This window comes from Molossus molossus, unplaced genomic scaffold, assembly GCF_014108415.1.
Source record: "Molossus molossus isolate mMolMol1 unplaced genomic scaffold, mMolMol1.p scaffold_m16_p_18, whole genome shotgun sequence".
Taxonomy (NCBI): domain Eukaryota; kingdom Metazoa; phylum Chordata; class Mammalia; order Chiroptera; family Molossidae; genus Molossus; species Molossus molossus.
Genome location: NW_023425353.1, coordinates 34,433,037 through 34,450,310, shown reverse-complemented (window position 1 = coordinate 34,450,310; position 17,274 = coordinate 34,433,037). Strand labels below are relative to the sequence as shown.

The following is a 17,274-nucleotide window of genomic DNA, read 5'->3' as shown; positions in this document are numbered from 1 at the left end:
GGATTTTTATAAAACACAGTCAGATCCTGCTCATAGATTTGTGGTCACACCTTAGTCACTTAAGCTTCTGAGCTGCCTTCATCTGTAGCCTCATTGATTCTTTTCTGGACTTTACAGAGGCCTTCTACCTGGCCTAACTAGCTTTGATCTTACTTCCCCAAGTTTGTCTGACCTCTGCCTACAGTATAACTTGGACCTTGTTCCCTCTTCTCTCCACTGAAACCTCTCCAGGGGCTCTTTAATGCTGTGTTGCCTCTGCCCAGCCCCTTTACCAGTAGCTCCTAAAAGCCTCTCCACACTTGACGCTGGAATAAAATACCATACTCCAGGTATCTCCTCACACATCCAAGCCACCTCCTGCTTTGCTCTCTCTGTCCACAAACCATTTTCCCTTTCTTCTTGCAGCCAACCACTTCTGCTCTACTCTGGAACTGAGCTCAGCAGTTCTCCTCAATGTTTTCTTTCATGTAAAAGTTCGGTATTCTCTTTTTCCTTCCATCATTGTAAGCTGCTTTGAGGCAGAATCATTGATTATAGTTTCCTCGTCTTGAAAGGTACCTGGCTTATAGTGGCACTCAAAAGTTTATTAAGCTGAGCCTGGCCAGTGTGGCTCAGTGGTTGGGCATCGACCCATGCACCAAGAGGTCACTGGTTCGATTCCTGGTCAGGGTACATGCCCAGGTTGTGGGCCAAATCCCCAGTAGGGGGCATACAGGAGGTGGCCAGTCGATGTTTCTCTCTCTCTCTCTTCCTTTTTCTCTCTCAAACCAATAAAGAAAGAAAAAATAAATAAGAAAAGCTTATTAAAGCTTCATTGTATATATGTTCTAAACTGTACAAATGATTTTTATATAATGTAATTTGATTATTTTTATTAATTAATTTTTGTTACAAATGTTTCTCCTTTCCCTCCCACTGATTCCCCCCTTTCCCCAGTTTGTTGTCCATGTCCACTGTTCATGCATACATGCATATAAGTTCTGTGGTTTATCTCTTCCCCACCACTCCCCTATTTAGGGGATTGTCAGTCTGTATCCCATTTCCGCGTCTCTGGGACTACCCCCTTCCTCAGACTGTTATGTTCATTATATTCCACAAATAAGTGAGATCATATGAAACTTGTCTTTCTCTGTTTGGCTTGTTTCACTTAGGATGATACTTTCCAGGTCCCTCCATGTAGTCTCAAAGGATAAGAGATCTTTCTTTCTTACCGCTGTGTAGTACTCCATTGTGTATATGTACCACAGCTTTTTTATCCATTCGTCTACTGATGGACACTTGGGCTGTTTCCAGATCTTAGCTATTGTAAATACTGCTGCTACAAACATGGGGGTACATGTATTCTTTCTGGTTGGTGTTTCAGTCTTCTTAGGGTATATTCCTAGAAGTGGGGTCACTGGGTCAAATGGAAGTTCAATTTTTAATTTTTTGAGGTAACACCATATTGTTTTCCATAGTGGCTGCACCAGTCTGCATTCCCACCAGCAGTGTACTAGAGTCCCCTTTTCTCCATACCCTCGCCAACACTTGTTGTTTGATGATTTGTTGATGGCGGCCATTCTGACAGGTGTGAGGTGATACCTCATTGTTGTTTTAATTTGCATCTCTCTGATGATTAGTGATGATGAGCATTTCTTCATATGTTTCTTAGCCATTTGTATGTCCTGTTTGGAAAGGTGTCTATTCAGTTCCTCTGCCCATTTTTCAATTGGATTCTTTGTCTTCCTTTTGTGGAGTTGTATGAGCACTCTATATGTATTGGAAATTAACCCCTTATCTGATATATCATTGGCAATTATGCTCTCCCATACAGTGGGTAGCCTTTCCGTTTTGATGATTGTATCTTTCGCTGTGCAGAAGCTTTTGAGTTTGATGTAGTTCCATATGTTCATTTTCTCCTTTGTTTCTATTGCCTTAGGTGATGTGTCAGTAAAAATTCTGCTGCGTATGATATCTGAAATTTTGTTGCCTACAGTCTCTTCTAGGATTTTTATGGATTCATGAGTTACATTTAAGTCTTTTATCCATTTTGAGTTTATTCTCGTGTAGGGTGTAAGTTGATGGTCTAGTTTCATTTTTATGCAAGTAGCTGTCCAATTTTCCTAGCACCATTTATTAAAGAGGCTGTCCTTACTCCACTGTATGCTCTTGCCACCTTTGTCAAATATTAATTGAGCATATTGCCTTGGGTCCATTTCTGGGTTCTCTGTTCTGTTCCACTGGTCTATGTGCCTGTTCTTGTGCCAGTACCAGGCTGTTTTGATTACAGTGGCTTTGTAGTATAACCTGAAATCTGGTATTGTGATCCCTCCAACTTTGTTCTTCCTTTTCAAGATTGCTGTGGCTATTCGAGGCCTTTTTTGGTTCCATATGAACTTTTGAAATCATTGTTCTAATTCTGTGAAGCATGCCGTTGGTATTTTGATTTGGATTGCGTTGAATCTATAGATTGCTTTGGGTAATATGGACATTTTAATGATGTTAATTCTCCCAATCCATGAACAGGGTATGTGCTTCCGCTTTTTTATATCTTCCTATATTTCTTTTTTCAATGACCTATAGTTTTCTGCGAATAGGTCCTTTATTTCTTTGGTTAAGTTTATTCCTAGGTATCTTAATTTTTTTGCCGCAATGGTAAATGGGATTTTTTGCTTAGTTTCTCTTTCTGTGAGTTCATCATTGGTGTATAAGAATGCCATCGATTTCTTTTTTTTTTATTTTTATTTTTTTTTAATCCTCACCCGAGGATATTTTTCCATTTTTTTGTTCAGATAGAGCGGGAGGGAGAGAGAGGAAGAGAGAGAGAGAAACATCGACATGAAGGGACACATCGAGTGGCTGCCACCCTCACGACCAACCAGGGCCGGGGACAAACTGCAACCAAGGTACTACATGCCCTTAGCGGGAACCGAACCCGGGTCTCTCTGCACCGCAGGCCGACTTTCCAACCGCTGAGCCAAACCGGCCAGGGCCCATCGATTTCTTGACGTTAATTTTGTATCCTGCTACTTTGCCAAATTCATTTATTAAGTCTAGTAAACTTTTGATGGAGTCTTTGGGGTTTTCTATGTGTAGTATCATGTCATCTGCAAATAATGACAGTTTCACTTCCTCCTTTCCAATTTGGATCCCTTTTGTTTTTTCTTCCTGTCTGATTGCTGTGGCTAAGACTTCCAGTACTATGTTAAATAGGAGTGGCGAAAGTGGGCATCCTTGCCTTGTTCCTGTTCTTAAGGGAAATGCTTTTAGTTTTTGCCCATTGAGTATGATGTTGGCTGTAGGTCTTTCATATATGGCCTTTATTATGTCTAGATATGATCCCTCTATTCCCACACTGCTGAGCGTTTTTATCAGAAATGGATGCTAGATTTTGTCGAAGGCTTTTTCAGCATCTATTGATATTATCATGTGGTTTTTATTCTTCATTTTATTTATGTGGTGTATCATGTTTATGGATTTGCGAATATTGTACCAGCCTTGCATCCCTGGGATGAATCCCACTTGGTCATGGTGGATAATTTTTTTGATTTATTGCTGGATCCGATTTGCTAGTATTTTGTTTAGGATTTTGGCATCTATATTCATCAGGGATATTGGCCTGTAGTTTTCTTTCTTTGTTGTGTCTTTTTCTGGTTTTGGAATTAGAATTATGCTGGCTTCATAAAACGAGTTTGGAAGTCTTCCTTGTTCTTGAATTTTTTGAAATAGTTTGAGGAGAATGGGTATTAGTTCTTCTTTGAATGTTCGGTAAAACTCCCCCATGAAGCCATCCGGGCCTAGGCTTTTGTTTGCTGGGAGAGTCTTGATTACATCTTCAATTTCTTCTGTTGTTATTGGTCTGTTCAAGTTTTCTATCTCTTCCTGATCTAGTTTTGGGAGACTATGTGTTTCTAGAAATTTGTCCATTTCACTTAGATTGTCGAATTTGTTGCCATATAATTGTTCATAGTAGTTGTTAACAATCTTTTGTAATTTGATTTTTATATAGCTCCCCCAAAATAAGAAAACGACTTAGTCCTGGCCGGTTTGGCTCAGTGGTTAGAGCGTCAGCCTGCGGTCCGGAGGGACCCAGGTTCCATTCCCGCTAAGGGCGCGTACCTCCGGTGCAGTTTGTCCCCGGCCCTGGTTGGTCATGTGGGTGGCAGCCACTCAATGTGTCCCTTTCATGTCATTGTTTCTCTCTCTCTCTCTCGCTCTCTCTCTTCCTCTCTCTCCCTCCCACTCTGTCTGAACGAAAAATAGAAAAAATAGAAAAAGACTTAGAAAAGGAAAACGTGAATTTAACTTAAAATACCAGCAGACAGACAACTATTGTTGATATTTTGGTATATAATAACAAAATTTTTAAAAATTATAAACAGTAAAGTTTAACCCCCACTTTTTCCTTGGAGAGCCAGTACTCAGAAAAATCTGTAGCTTTGCAAATTACATTAATTAAAAATTAATAGCCATTTCATTGTGCTTCCCACATCAAGGAATATAAAATAGTTATCTGATAAAATATAGCTTTTTTTCCTAAGTCTAACCAAGAAAACAATTATTTGCTTTTTTTGTGTTCCCTAGATCCCAGAGCCATCTTTCATCCTGTTTTTCCAGAAGAGAAGGTAAAATCCCAGTGAGGGAAGTGACTTGATCGGCTTACTTAGCTGGTCAGTGCAGAAGCTGAAACTGAGAGAAGGGGCTCCTGACTGCCCTTTTGGTGCTTTTCCCCTCAGCCACATTTCCTGTTTCTCTGCTAAAAGTAAGTTTTTAAGCACTTCTAATTTCCATAAGCTCAAATCAAGCCTGCTACTGAAATGTTCTTATTTTACTTTTAGTCTCATTAGGACATTAGCCCTAAACCTAAAACAATAATTATTCTTTCATATTCATATATATTTGAGCATCAGAAAATCTTCCTTTCCAAGAAATTTCTTCATTTGTTTTCTCAATTATTTTTGAAGTGAACACAACAAATAAAATATTCCAGGTCTTGCCTGGCTGGTTTGGCTCAGCAGTTAGAGCATCGGCCTGCAGTTTGGAGAGACCCAGGTTCGGTTCCTGCTAAGGGCATGTACCTCGGTTGCATTTTGTCCCCGGCCCTGGTTGGGTCGTGCGGGAGGCAGCCACTCGATGTGTCCCTTTCACGTCAATGTTTCTCTCTCTCTCTCTCTCCCTCCCACTCTATCTGAACAAAAAATGGAAAAATGTCCTCGGGTGAGGATAAAAAAAAAAAATTCCAGGTCTCTTTTTTTTCTGACAAGTAGTTCCATGGTATATGGTTTTGTATTCCTCTAAAATTTTCTCTTGGGATCAGTTTTCATACTGAGTCATCCACTAGAGAGTGCCTGTATTTTCCAGGCAAACTAATAGTTTTATTATTTCTAAATGACTCATTACTTCTGAATCATCACACCTTGTGTACTCTGTTAAATAAAAAGCTTTCAGTCATTTTTCTACAATTTTTTCTCTTCCTTTTCTTCACATGTCCCATTTAAGTGACTTGGATGTTCAACCAATTCTCTCTTGTATCTATAAGATTTATGTTGACCACTGTCTTCAACCATTTCATCAGTTGAGATAAGCAGTGGAAGTTCTTTACCTCATACTTTCTGTTCCAGATGTTTCCTGAAATAGAACACATCAATAGCAATATGAAAAATACATGTAACACCATTCTCTATTTTCCATCATTACATTTATGTTGTTTAAGGTTTTATTAACTTCCCAAATTTCTTCATTAAATTAGGGAGAAATAACCTGTAAAAGAAGACTGGAGACTATAGCGCTAATGTTTATTGGTAAAAAGAATCTTTGGAATTCAGCATGTTAGAGGAATGCAACACTTTCATCCCTTGACTTCCATGTCATATTTGGCTGGTTCTCTACCTGCCCTTTGAAAATTAATTCTCTGTATTCTTCCTGGCATCCTTCTCCTCGCCTCATGTCAGCCTCATACATGCCAGGCTTCCTCAGAATTTTGTCCTTGACCCTTTTTTCATGCCATGCTTGTTCAGCCTTGTCCACTTTTTGTGGTTTTAAAACCTTTATTTGGTGCTTATTCCAGACCTTTGCTTTCTTTTTTATTTTTTCTTTATTGATTTTATAGAAAGAGGAAGGGAGAGGAAGAGAGATAGAAACATCAATGAGAGAGAATATCCCTTGGATGCCTCCTGCATGCTCCCCACTGGGGATTGGGCCCACAACCTGGGCATGTGCCCTGACTGGGAATCAAACCTGCGACCTCTTGGTACATGGGTCGATGCTCAACCAGTGAGCCACACCAGCCAGACCAGACCTGTACTTTCAGCTCCTATCACTTCAGTGCCACATATATCCATCTGCATGAGGAATATCTTCTGGATGTTCCACCAAAACAGCCCATACCTAAAGCTGAATTCATCTCCCCTACACCTCTGCCCTCCGGCCTTAGCACACAATAATCAACCCCAACCTTATCTTTACATCTCCCTATAACCCAATTTTAATTATTTGAATTTGTTAATAGGCCAGCTGGTGTGGCTCAGTGGATTGAGCATCATCCCATGACTGAGAGGTCCTGGTTCAATTCCGGTTGAGTCACATCCCCAGTAGGGGGCATGCAGGAGGCAGCCAATCGATGTTCCTTTCTCACATCGATGTTTCTACCTCTTCCTCTCTCTCTAAAAAATACATTACATAAATAAATAAATAAATTTGTTAATAATATTACATAGTAATTCTTATATTTAAAATGTCAATGCCTAGCCCTGGCCGGTTTGGCTCAGCGGTTAGAGCGTCGGCCTGTGGTCCGGAGAGACCCGGGTTTGGTTCCCGCTAAGGGCACGTACTTCGGTTGCAGTTTGTCCCCGGCCCTGGTTGGTCGTGCGGGTGGCAACCACTCGATGTGTCCCTTCACGTCGATGTTTCTCTCTCTCTCTCTCCCTTCCTCTCCCTCCCTCCCACTCTATCTGTACAAAAAATGGAAAAATATCCTCAGGTGAGGATTAAAAAATAAATAAATAAATAAAATGTCAATGCCTAAAGGGCTTTTAAAAAATATCAGTTTCTGAGTTTTCACTCCCAACTAGGCTGCTCCTCAGAGACAACCACTCTCAATTTTTTAGCTTTTTAAATCAGGTGTGTTTTGTCTGGCCGGTGTGGCTCACTGGTTGACCATCAACCCATGCACCAAGAGGTCACCAGTTCAATTTCCGGTCAGGGCACATGCCCAGGTTGTAGACCAGATCCCCAGTGGGGGGCATGTGGGAGGCAATCAGTCGATGTTCTCTCTTATTGATGGTTCCATCTGTCTCTCCCTCTCCCTTCCTCTCTCTGTAAAATCAATAAAGAAAAAAAAATTAAAAATAAATAAGTCAAATATGTTTCTATACACGAGCAACAAACACAATGGGAAATGAAAATAAAATAATAGTACATTTGCATTAGCGTCGGAAGACATAAACTACTTGGGAATAAATGTAATGAAAGACCTACAGATATTGCTGAGAAAAATTAAAGAGCATCTGAATAAAAGGAAACATATACTATGTTCATGGATTGCATGGATTAGAGATTTAATATTGTTAAGATCATTATCACCAAATGGAGATTTAAATGCATTGAAATTCCAGTCAAAATCCCAGATGGTATTGGTGTATATCTGGCCATTTGTTTCTCAACAAAGGCTCTAACGTAACTCAGTGTGCACGGTCATTTGAACAAATAAATGATCCTGAATGATCTTCAAACTCAGCCTTATACCATTCATAAAAATTAATGGCGCTAAATCTAAGAGTTGGAACTATAGAACTACCCCACAAAAAGCTTTAAGAGAAGATATTCATGGCCTTGGTATAACAAAGATTTTTAAGACAGGATACAAATGTATTAACTATAAAAGAAAAATTGACTATTTGGATTAATAAAAATTAGTAGGATTAAAACCTCCTACTGCTAAGAAAATGGAAAGGGAAGCCACAGACCAGAGAAAATAATTGTATCTGAAATATATAAATGAACTCTTAGAACTGGATAATCAAAGACAACTCAAAATATTTGAATAGACACTTCATAAAGATATATATCAAAGCCTTTGAAAAAGTATTCAACATCCTTAGTCATTTGGGAAATGTAAATTAAAGTCACAGTGGGATAACACTTCATACCCCCTAAAATTAAAGAAACTGACAGATATCCAAAAGGATGTAGAGTCACTAAAGCTCTCAAGTGTTGATGAGAATGTAAAATGGTAGAACCACTTTGGAAAACAGTTTTACAGGTTTTTATAAAGTTAAATGTACACTTATTATGACTCAGTAATTCCATTTTAATTACCCAAAAGAAATGAAAACATCCACAGAAAGACTTTTACTTGCCTGTTCATAACAGCTTTAATTAGTAATAGCCCAAACTGGAAACAACCCAAATGTCTATCAACTGGCTAATAGATAAGACAAATTTTGGTATAATCATATAGTAAAATATCTACTAAGCAATAAAAAGAAATATGCAGTTAATACATGCAGAAACATGGATGAATCTCAAAACCATTGTGCTGAGTGAGAGAGGCCAGACTGAAAAATATATATATTATTATTACATTCATATGAAGATCTAGAACTGGCAAAACTAATCTGTAGCGATAGGAATCAGATCAGTGTTTGACAGATATTGTGGGTTAGGGATTGGGAAAGGTCAGAGGGATACTTTTAGGGTCATGTAAATGTCTTTTTTTAGGACAATGGTTACATGGTTCTTGTTAAATCAGATTGAATTGTACATTTAATATGTACATTTTTATGGTATGTAAATTATACATTAATAAAATTGATTTAAAGTGAAAGTGAGACTCTGAAAAGTGGTTTCATTATAAGGCTATCATGTGGTTAGATGGAGTTTCTAATTTCCAGAAAAAGATTCTTTAATCCATAGTAGGGTCTGGGGCCTGGAAGTAATAAGCCTGGTTTCTTGTGACCTTGACCTGAGTAGGGGATAGGGGCTGATGGGTTTATTAATCAGAATATAATACGACAGGAGTGTATCTATTTCAGTTTTCAGTCTTTTACCACCCTCTGTGTGTGATTGCCCTGGGGTTAGTGCTTTTCGGGTTTATTTTTCTCACCAGCAAATAAATTTTCTGTCCTCAGCAGGGTGAAGAAGAGATTATTTTTTTGAGTTTGTGGAATGTAGGTGGGGAGGTCTATTTCTTTGCAGAATTTCAAACAATCCCCCTATGTTCAATCTCCTACCCTAGCCCATACTTGGTACCTCCAGACCTGGACTTTTTTTGGGTTGTGCATGGTGAATTGGTTTGTTTGCTGTCAGTATCCCTTCCTCCTCTACTCTGTTAAGTCATTTACCATTCCTGCTTCTGTTTTCTATCATATATAGTGATTTGGGGTTACCGGTGTCTCCTGGGTTCTTTCTTTATTTATTTATTTTCCTTTATTGACTTTAGAGAGAGAGGAAGTGAGAGGGAGAGAGATAGAAACATCAATGAGAGAGAACATCGACTGGCCGCTTTTTGCATGCACCCCACTGGGGATTGGCCCACAACCTGGGCATGTGTCCTGACTGAGAATCGAAGCAGCGACCTCTTGCTGCATGGGTCAGTGCTCAACCACTGAGCCACACCGGCCGGACATAGGTTCTTTAAAGATGGAATTTACATTCTTATTTTTGTTCTTACTGTTTGGAGGAGACCTTAAAACTGTAAAATCCATACTGCACATTTTCAGCTTCAGCAATACCAAACACACAAGGTTGTACATTTGTAAGTTATTTGTGTGGTTTTTTTTCTTTGTTTTTTTCTCACTTATAAGGTCCAGTTGAATCCCTTTTCACCTGGTAAAGCTCTTATCTTTCAAAATTCAGCCCTCTCTCTCCAGTTTTTCTTATCTGCTGCTTCTGTTCCTTTGTTTCACAACAAATCCTCTTCATCAGCAGTAGCCATATAGCAATTTACTATGGAGGAATACTATGAGCCACTGGAAAGTACTTGGTAGAGTAATCATAAACTGCTTAAGTGGAAGTGATAGTAAGAGTTGAATGAACTCTGGAAGCTGCAGATGAGCCACATAGACAGAAATTGGGAAAACAGACTCTGACCCTTTGCAGGGCTGAAAGAACCAGGAGAGCCCTGTTGGTGTGGCTCAGTAGATTGAGTGTCGTCCCATGGAATGAGAGGTCCCAGTTTGATTCCCGATCAGGGCACATGCCTGGGTTGTGGGCTTGATCCCCAGTGGGGGCCGTGCAGGAGGCAGCTGATCGATGTTTCACTCTCTCTCTAAAAAAAAAATCAATAGAAACATATTTTAAAAAAGAAAGAACCAGGCGAGACAAAGTATTAAATGATGAGCAGGCAGCAGGACCTGAGGTGGGATAAATGTAAACATTTAGAATGATTAACTATAATTTGCCAATAAATCTATTATATTTTGCTTTCTACCACTGATACAATAGATGTTTAGACTGACTGAATATTTTTACCATATTTCACCAGATCAAAGATTGTAAAACACTCATCATTTCATGGGCCTTGAGAAAGAAAAAAACTCAGACTATGATACAGTGCTTTCTTATCATTCAGAACTTCTTTTTACTTTTTGTAAGAGTTCTTTTAGGGTTATATTAACAGATATTTTAAATTATATATCACTCTTGTACGTTACCATTTGCCAATATAAAGTTACTACATATTGACAGATCCAGTGGGTAATTTTTGTTTTTCCTTCACCTCTCAGCAGCATTCAACACCAGTGGCCTTTCTGTTACCTTATTGGCTCTTCCTTTTTAGCCTCACTCTAAAAATTTTGTTCCTCTGTTTAACCCAAAAATATCAGTGATCCTCATCCCTGTCCTGCACTCACCCTGTGTAACCTCTCAGGGCTGCATCTCCAGTCCAGATCTTTCTGCTGATCTCTGGGTTTTTATCTTCACATTTATTTCACTTGGATTTCCACAGGTACCTCTTCAAACAACACATTCAGAATAAAACTCTTTATCTTTTCTATGGCTTCTCATTTAAAAAAAAGTCTGCCCTGGCCAGTTTGGCTCAGCGGTTGAGCGTCGGACTGCGGACCAGAGAGTCCTGGGTTTGGTTCCTGCTAGGGACTCGTACCACCAAAAAAAAAAAAAAAAAGGTCTGTGTTGGGAGGAGACATACTAGTCCCCCTTGGGTGGAAACTCAAGATTCCACCCTCTCGATTTCCCTCCTCCTGTTCTGTGCATTCTGCCTCCCTGACTATCTAATCAGTGCCCTCCCCTTTGCTAACTTCTGCCATATTCTTGGTTTAGGTTCTCCCCAATTCTTGCCTGGATTATTACTGTATCCTCCTCATTGATTTCCTTGCCTCCGCTCAGCTGCTAGAATGATCTTTCTGAAACAAGAATCTCATGTTACTCCCCAACCCAAAAGTCTTTGTTTTTCCCATAGCTGTCAAATAAAGCTCAGACCCTCAGTTTAGCACACAAGGCAGGTAGTCTGTGTGGTCTAGTTCCTGCTATTCTCTGCATTCCCCACATGAATTTAGCTAAAACTACTTGTAGTTCTGAACTCACTGTGCCATGTTAGGCCTCTGAGTCTTCACATCTATGTTCCCTCTGCCTAGAGTATTCTTTCCTTCCTATTTGTCTAATTAATTCTCATCAATCCTTCAAACCTAGGTACTTCTATATTTCTTATTTTAGGAAGCCTTTCCTGACTCCTCAGTCTGATTTGGATGCTCTTTTCCAATATGGACAAAGAGCATAAAAAAAAGGCTTCCCAAATAAACAACACAAAATGTCTACTAAGTAAATAAAAAGCTGTTTAGGTGCAGATTAAAACAATGCACTTCCATTTTTTTCTCTATCAGATTAGCAAAGTTTTTTTAAAATATGTTTTTATTTAATTTTTTAGAGAGAAAAATAGAAACATCAGTTGGCTGCCTCCTGCACGCCCCTCACTAGGGATTGAGCCCACAACCCAGGCATGTGCCCTGACCAGGAATTGAACCAGGGCCTCTCAGTCCATGGGATGTCGCTCAGCCACTGAGCCACATGGGCCGGGCAGATTAGCAAAGATTTAGTGAGAGGTATCACTCAAGGAGAATGTGGGGAAATGAGTCTCTTACCCTGATATTGGAAGTATAAGTTTGTTGTTTTTCTGGAGGACAGATTAACCCTGTGTATCTAAGAACCTTTCAAAAGTGTGTGTGTGTGTTGACTCAGCACTCTACTATTTGGAATGTATTATAAGAGAAAAACTAAACAGTTGGTTAGAACATCTTCCTAGTCCACCAAGGTAGTGGATTCAATCTCATACAAGAAGCAACCAATGAATGCATAAATAAGTGAAACAAATCAGTGCTTCTCCCCCCCTCCCCCCCCTTTCTTTCTGAAAATCAGTGGAAAAATATTCCCAGGTAAGGATTAATAAAAAGAAAAAGAAATGTCAGAATGTATATTCCTAAAAATATTAACTGGTTATTTCTGAATGGTGATATGGGTAATTAAACTGTTTTTACTTACAAATATTTTCTAACCTTTATAAAAAGAGCATGTATTAACTGTGAGAGCATTATGGGGTAAAACTGAAGCCCCACCCTAGTACTCCTGATACCTACTGTGCCTACCTCTTTCATTGCCCCACTAAACAGTAAGTGCACTATCCTGGCCAGTTTGGCTCAGCAGTTAAGAGCATTGGCCTGTGGACCAAAGGGGTTGTGGGTTTGGTTCCTGATCAAGGGCACGTACCTAGGTTGCAGATTGATCCTTGGCCCTGGTCAGGGTCGTGCAGGAGGCAACCAGTTGATGTTTCTCTCTCACATAGATGTTTCTCTCTCCCTCCCTCCCTCCCCTTCTATATGTCTATCTGAAAAAAAAAAAATCAGTGGAAAAATATCCCCAGTGAGGATTAAAAAAAAAAAAAACAGAGCGCCATTGTGATGAATTATTCAGCATCATTCTCCCAGGACCTGGTTCAAAGTAGAAAATATTTGATTGGTACATTATACCAATAATTATTGAGCATTTCCTGTGTCTTGGGTATTGTTCTAAGCATTTGACATGTTAACCTAATCCTCGGGAAGTGGGTATTATCTCCATTTTGCAGGTGAAACAGTCTTTGACAGTTAACCCTTTCGTGTAAAGCCACACAGCTGTAAGCAGCAGTATGGGGATTCAGACTCATGCAGCCTGGCTTTCACTTAGAGACATAAGGTAGCATCGTGGTTCTGAGTTAGGTTGTATCTCTGATTGAGAATAGTTGGATTAAATTGCATGTCTGGGATTCTAGCTGGACAATTAGGCATCAGTTGAACCATGGTCTGAATAAAAAGGCAGAATTTGCCACCCACAGATCTAAACCAAATACCAGGAAAGTAATCTTTGTTTCTTTGCCATTAAAAAAAAAAAAAATCAAATCATTTTAGACTGTAAACTTATTGAAATTGGTGCCACCCCTTAGGGTTTGGCTTTATTATGTGCTCCCTCACTCTACTATTCATGTCTGTTCAAAACATAAACTCAAAGACTTAAATTTGTTACCAGTTCTCTAACTCTTCTCCCCACCACTTTTCTTCTGACAAGTTAATCAAATTTCATTTTTAAAACCTACCAGTCTTGATTTTGCCTTATCTTCTTTTTCCTTCATGGGTTTTTTTTTTAAATCAGAATTTCTGAAAGCTTCATTTCTGTTATCTGCAACTATACTGTTCAGTATGATGGCCAATAGCCCCATGTAGCTTTTTAAGTTAAAAATAATTAGAATGGGCAAAAGATTTAAACAGTGCTTCTCCAAATAAGTTATGGGGCTGGTTGATAAGCACAGGAAAAGATGTTCAACATCATTAGCCATTGGGGAAATGTAAGTTAAAACCACAATGTGCTAACACTACACACTTATTAGAATGGCTAAAATAGAAAATGCTGAAAACCCCAAATGCTGAAGAGGATGTGGAATCAACTGTGTCTCTCATACATTGCTGGTGGAATATGAAATGGTATAGCCACTCTAGTAAACAGTTTGGCAGTTTCTATAAAGATATGTTTAACCTACAACCCATCATATTCACACAAAAATCTGTGCACTAATATTCAAAAGTTGGAAACAACATAAATATCCTTTAATAAGTGAATGGGTAAACAAACTGTGATATATCCATACAATGGAATACTACTCAGCAACAAAGGAATGAACTGTTGATACATGCAGTAAAGTGAATGACTCTCAAAATCATTGTGTTAAGTGAGAGAACCAGTCTCAAAAGCTTATATCTGTAATTTTACACATAAAACATTCTTGAAATGACAAGATTACAATGATGGAGAACAAATCAGTAGTCACCAAGAATTAAGATTGAGGTGACTGTGGAACTCCAAAAGGGTAGCGTGAGGGGTTTTTTGGGAGGCAGTGGGACAGTTTGTATCCTGATTATGTCAGTAGTTACTATAAAAGGAAGGGAGGAAGGATGGGAAAGGAAACATTGAGTGCATACAAAGCTGGTGCAATCCAAATAAGACTTGCAGCTCAGTTTATAGTACTAATGTCAATTTCCTGGTTTTGATCATTGTACTATGGTAATTAATGTAGGGGAAATGGCTAAGGGTACACAGGAACTCTTTCTATACTATTTTTGTAACTTTTTTATTCTAAAATAATTTCAAAATTAAAATTTTTAAATTAAAGTTAAAATTCAGTTCTTCAGGTAACATTATTCACTTTTAAAGTGCTTAATAGTCCCATGTGACTAATAATCAGCCATATCAGTCCTATCAGACAGCACAGATGTAGAGTATTTCCATCAACACAGAAAAGTTTTTTTGTTTTGTTTTGTTGGTTTTTTTAATCCTCACCCGAGGACATTTTTCCATTTTTTGTTCGGACAGAGTGGGAGGGAGAGAGAGGAAGAGACAGAGAGAACCATCGACATGAAAGGGGCACATCAAGTGGCTGCCACCTGCACGACCAACCAGGGCCGGGGACAAACTGCAACTGAGGTACGTGCCCTTAACGGAAACCGAACCCGGGTCTTTCTGGACCTCAGGCCGACTCTCTAGCCACTGAACCAAACTGGCCAGGGCAACACAAAAAAGTTTTATTAAGCAACACTGGTCAAAAAGCACATGTCTGACTTTGGCCTGTGTTGTTTCTTCCTTGACTATTTCAAATTCTAATATTACATGATGACTTTCTTATATTTTCTGTCAACCAGTTGTTTTAGTTATATTCAAACCTAGATAAATACTTCCCCTCTTTAATTATCAAATTTTATAGAAATAAAAGTTTTATGCCAATTTAAGAATTTATCTGATGTGTTTTAATAGGTATCTGGATAAATTAAATACATACAACTCTTAGGTATTTTGCCCCAGATCAATTTTATAACCTGTATTATCTATCACATGTGTAACCTATATTAGGATATATAGTCCTTGGATTTCTGAAAAGATACATAGTTTTTCATGTTTGGTGCTATTTCTTCCCTGTCTTCTGATTGTGCATCTTTTGAAAAGGTAATTCCTTCCATTGCCATGTTCTAGTTTTTTGTCCCATAACACTATTCTTCTTTGGCTTCTTTGTATTTTTACTTAAAAATTACTGGGCACTGCCCTGGCCAGTTTGGCTCAACAGTTAGAGCATAGGCCCACAGACCAAAGAGTCTTGGGTTCAATTCCAGTCAAGGGCACATACCTCGGTTGTGGTTTGGTCCCTGGCCCTGGTCAAGGTTGTGCGGAAGGCAACCAATCAATGTGTCTCTCTCAATTGATGTTTCTCCCCCCACACTCTGTCTGAAAATAAATGGAAAAATATCCTCAGGTGAGGATTTAAAAATAAAATTACTAGTCACTTCCTTTACTGTGGAACTTCTTTCTGTTTCAGCTTCATCCATTCTGTATGATATCTAGTTTTATGTAAGCCATCAAGGAAGTGGAGGATGAGACATAGCAACAAAGATCTTTTCACATAGCAACCAAGTTAAGACACTGAAGGACAAGAAGAATGAGGGTGACCTACCTGCGGAAAACCATAAAGAGAGAAATAAAGGAATATTATTGGAATTAAGATTATTTTTTAAATATGTTTTTATTGATTTTTTTAGAGAGAGAGAGAGAAACATTGATGTGAGAGACAAACACCAATCGGCTGCATCCTACACAACCTCTACTGGGGATTGAGCCCGCAACCCAGGCATGTGGCCTGAAGGGGAATCAAACCAGGATCTCTCGATTCATGGGATAATGCTCAATCTACTGAGCCATACCAGCTGGGCTGGAATCAAGATTTTTATCTTTGTGGGAGGAAAATCTGTATATTATAATGATGTCAGTGTTCCTTCAAAATAATTCATATGTTTATTGTAATCAAATTCCAATAGGATTTTTCTTAAAACATGACAATTCAAAAATTCATTGGCAGACCATGAAAGAATATTTGGAGTGTAAAAATGAATCATAATTAGAGATATGGGAAACAAAGCCAGATAATAAAACTAAATAAGACAACAGTAATTACAGTTTACCAAAGAAGGAAGAGAGGAAGCAAAACAGTTTTCTAGGATTGAAGAAATAAAAATGAAAACAATGAAGTTCTGTTTCTCATGATTGAATGGGTAAAAGCTTTATTGTTGAAACACTAATGCTATTAATGGTGCATTGGTGTTATTAATCTTCTTCATTTGAAATATATACAGCATCTAAACACCTCCATTGTTACTCTTCTGGTCCAAGCCCCCTAACCTTCTTGCCTAATTTATTGTAATAGCCCCTAACTTTTCTCTCTGCTTCTTATCTTGCTCTTCTCCAGTCTCCTCTGAACACAATAGCCAAAATTACCAATTTAAAATATAAGCCTGATCATGTCATTCCTCTGCTCACTAGCCATCAGTTGTCTCCAAGCTCACTCAGAGTAAAGCCAAATTCTTCACAGTAGTCTGCAGACCCGGCATGATTTAAATTCCCACCTTTGCTTTCTGACCTCATCTCCCACACTGCCCCTCCCCCCTTGCTTTCTGTGCTCCCACCACTTTAGCCTCCTTGTCATTCATTTAGTAAACCAAGTATGCTCCCACCTCAGAGCCTTTGCACTTATGGTTAATCTTCCTGATATGATTTAACCCAAAATACGTCATCTTTCTCCCTCTCATCTTTCAGGTCTCTGTTAATGAGTCAGTGAGATTTTTCTGTCTGCCCTTTATAACACAGCATCCTCCAGTCCTTTCTAAACCTTTTCCCCTGCTCCCTTTTTCTCCATAGCACATATTCCCATCTAAGTTATATGTTTGTTTACATATTGTTTTTCTTTTTCCAACTAGATTATCAGCCCTGTAAGGA

General features: G+C 38.8%; 1 protein-coding gene across 1 annotated transcript in view; it reads left to right on the top strand.

Moving 5' to 3' along the window:
• Positions 1-17,274, top strand: part of PPP2R3A (protein phosphatase 2 regulatory subunit B''alpha) — a 135,919-nt gene that overhangs the window by 17,450 nt on the left and 101,195 nt on the right. Inside the window, exon 2 of the mRNA XM_036266450.1 lies at positions 4,564-4,741. The gene's annotated coding sequence lies outside the window, so the exon portion shown is untranslated. The remainder of the gene's footprint in view (positions 1-4,563; positions 4,742-17,274) is intronic.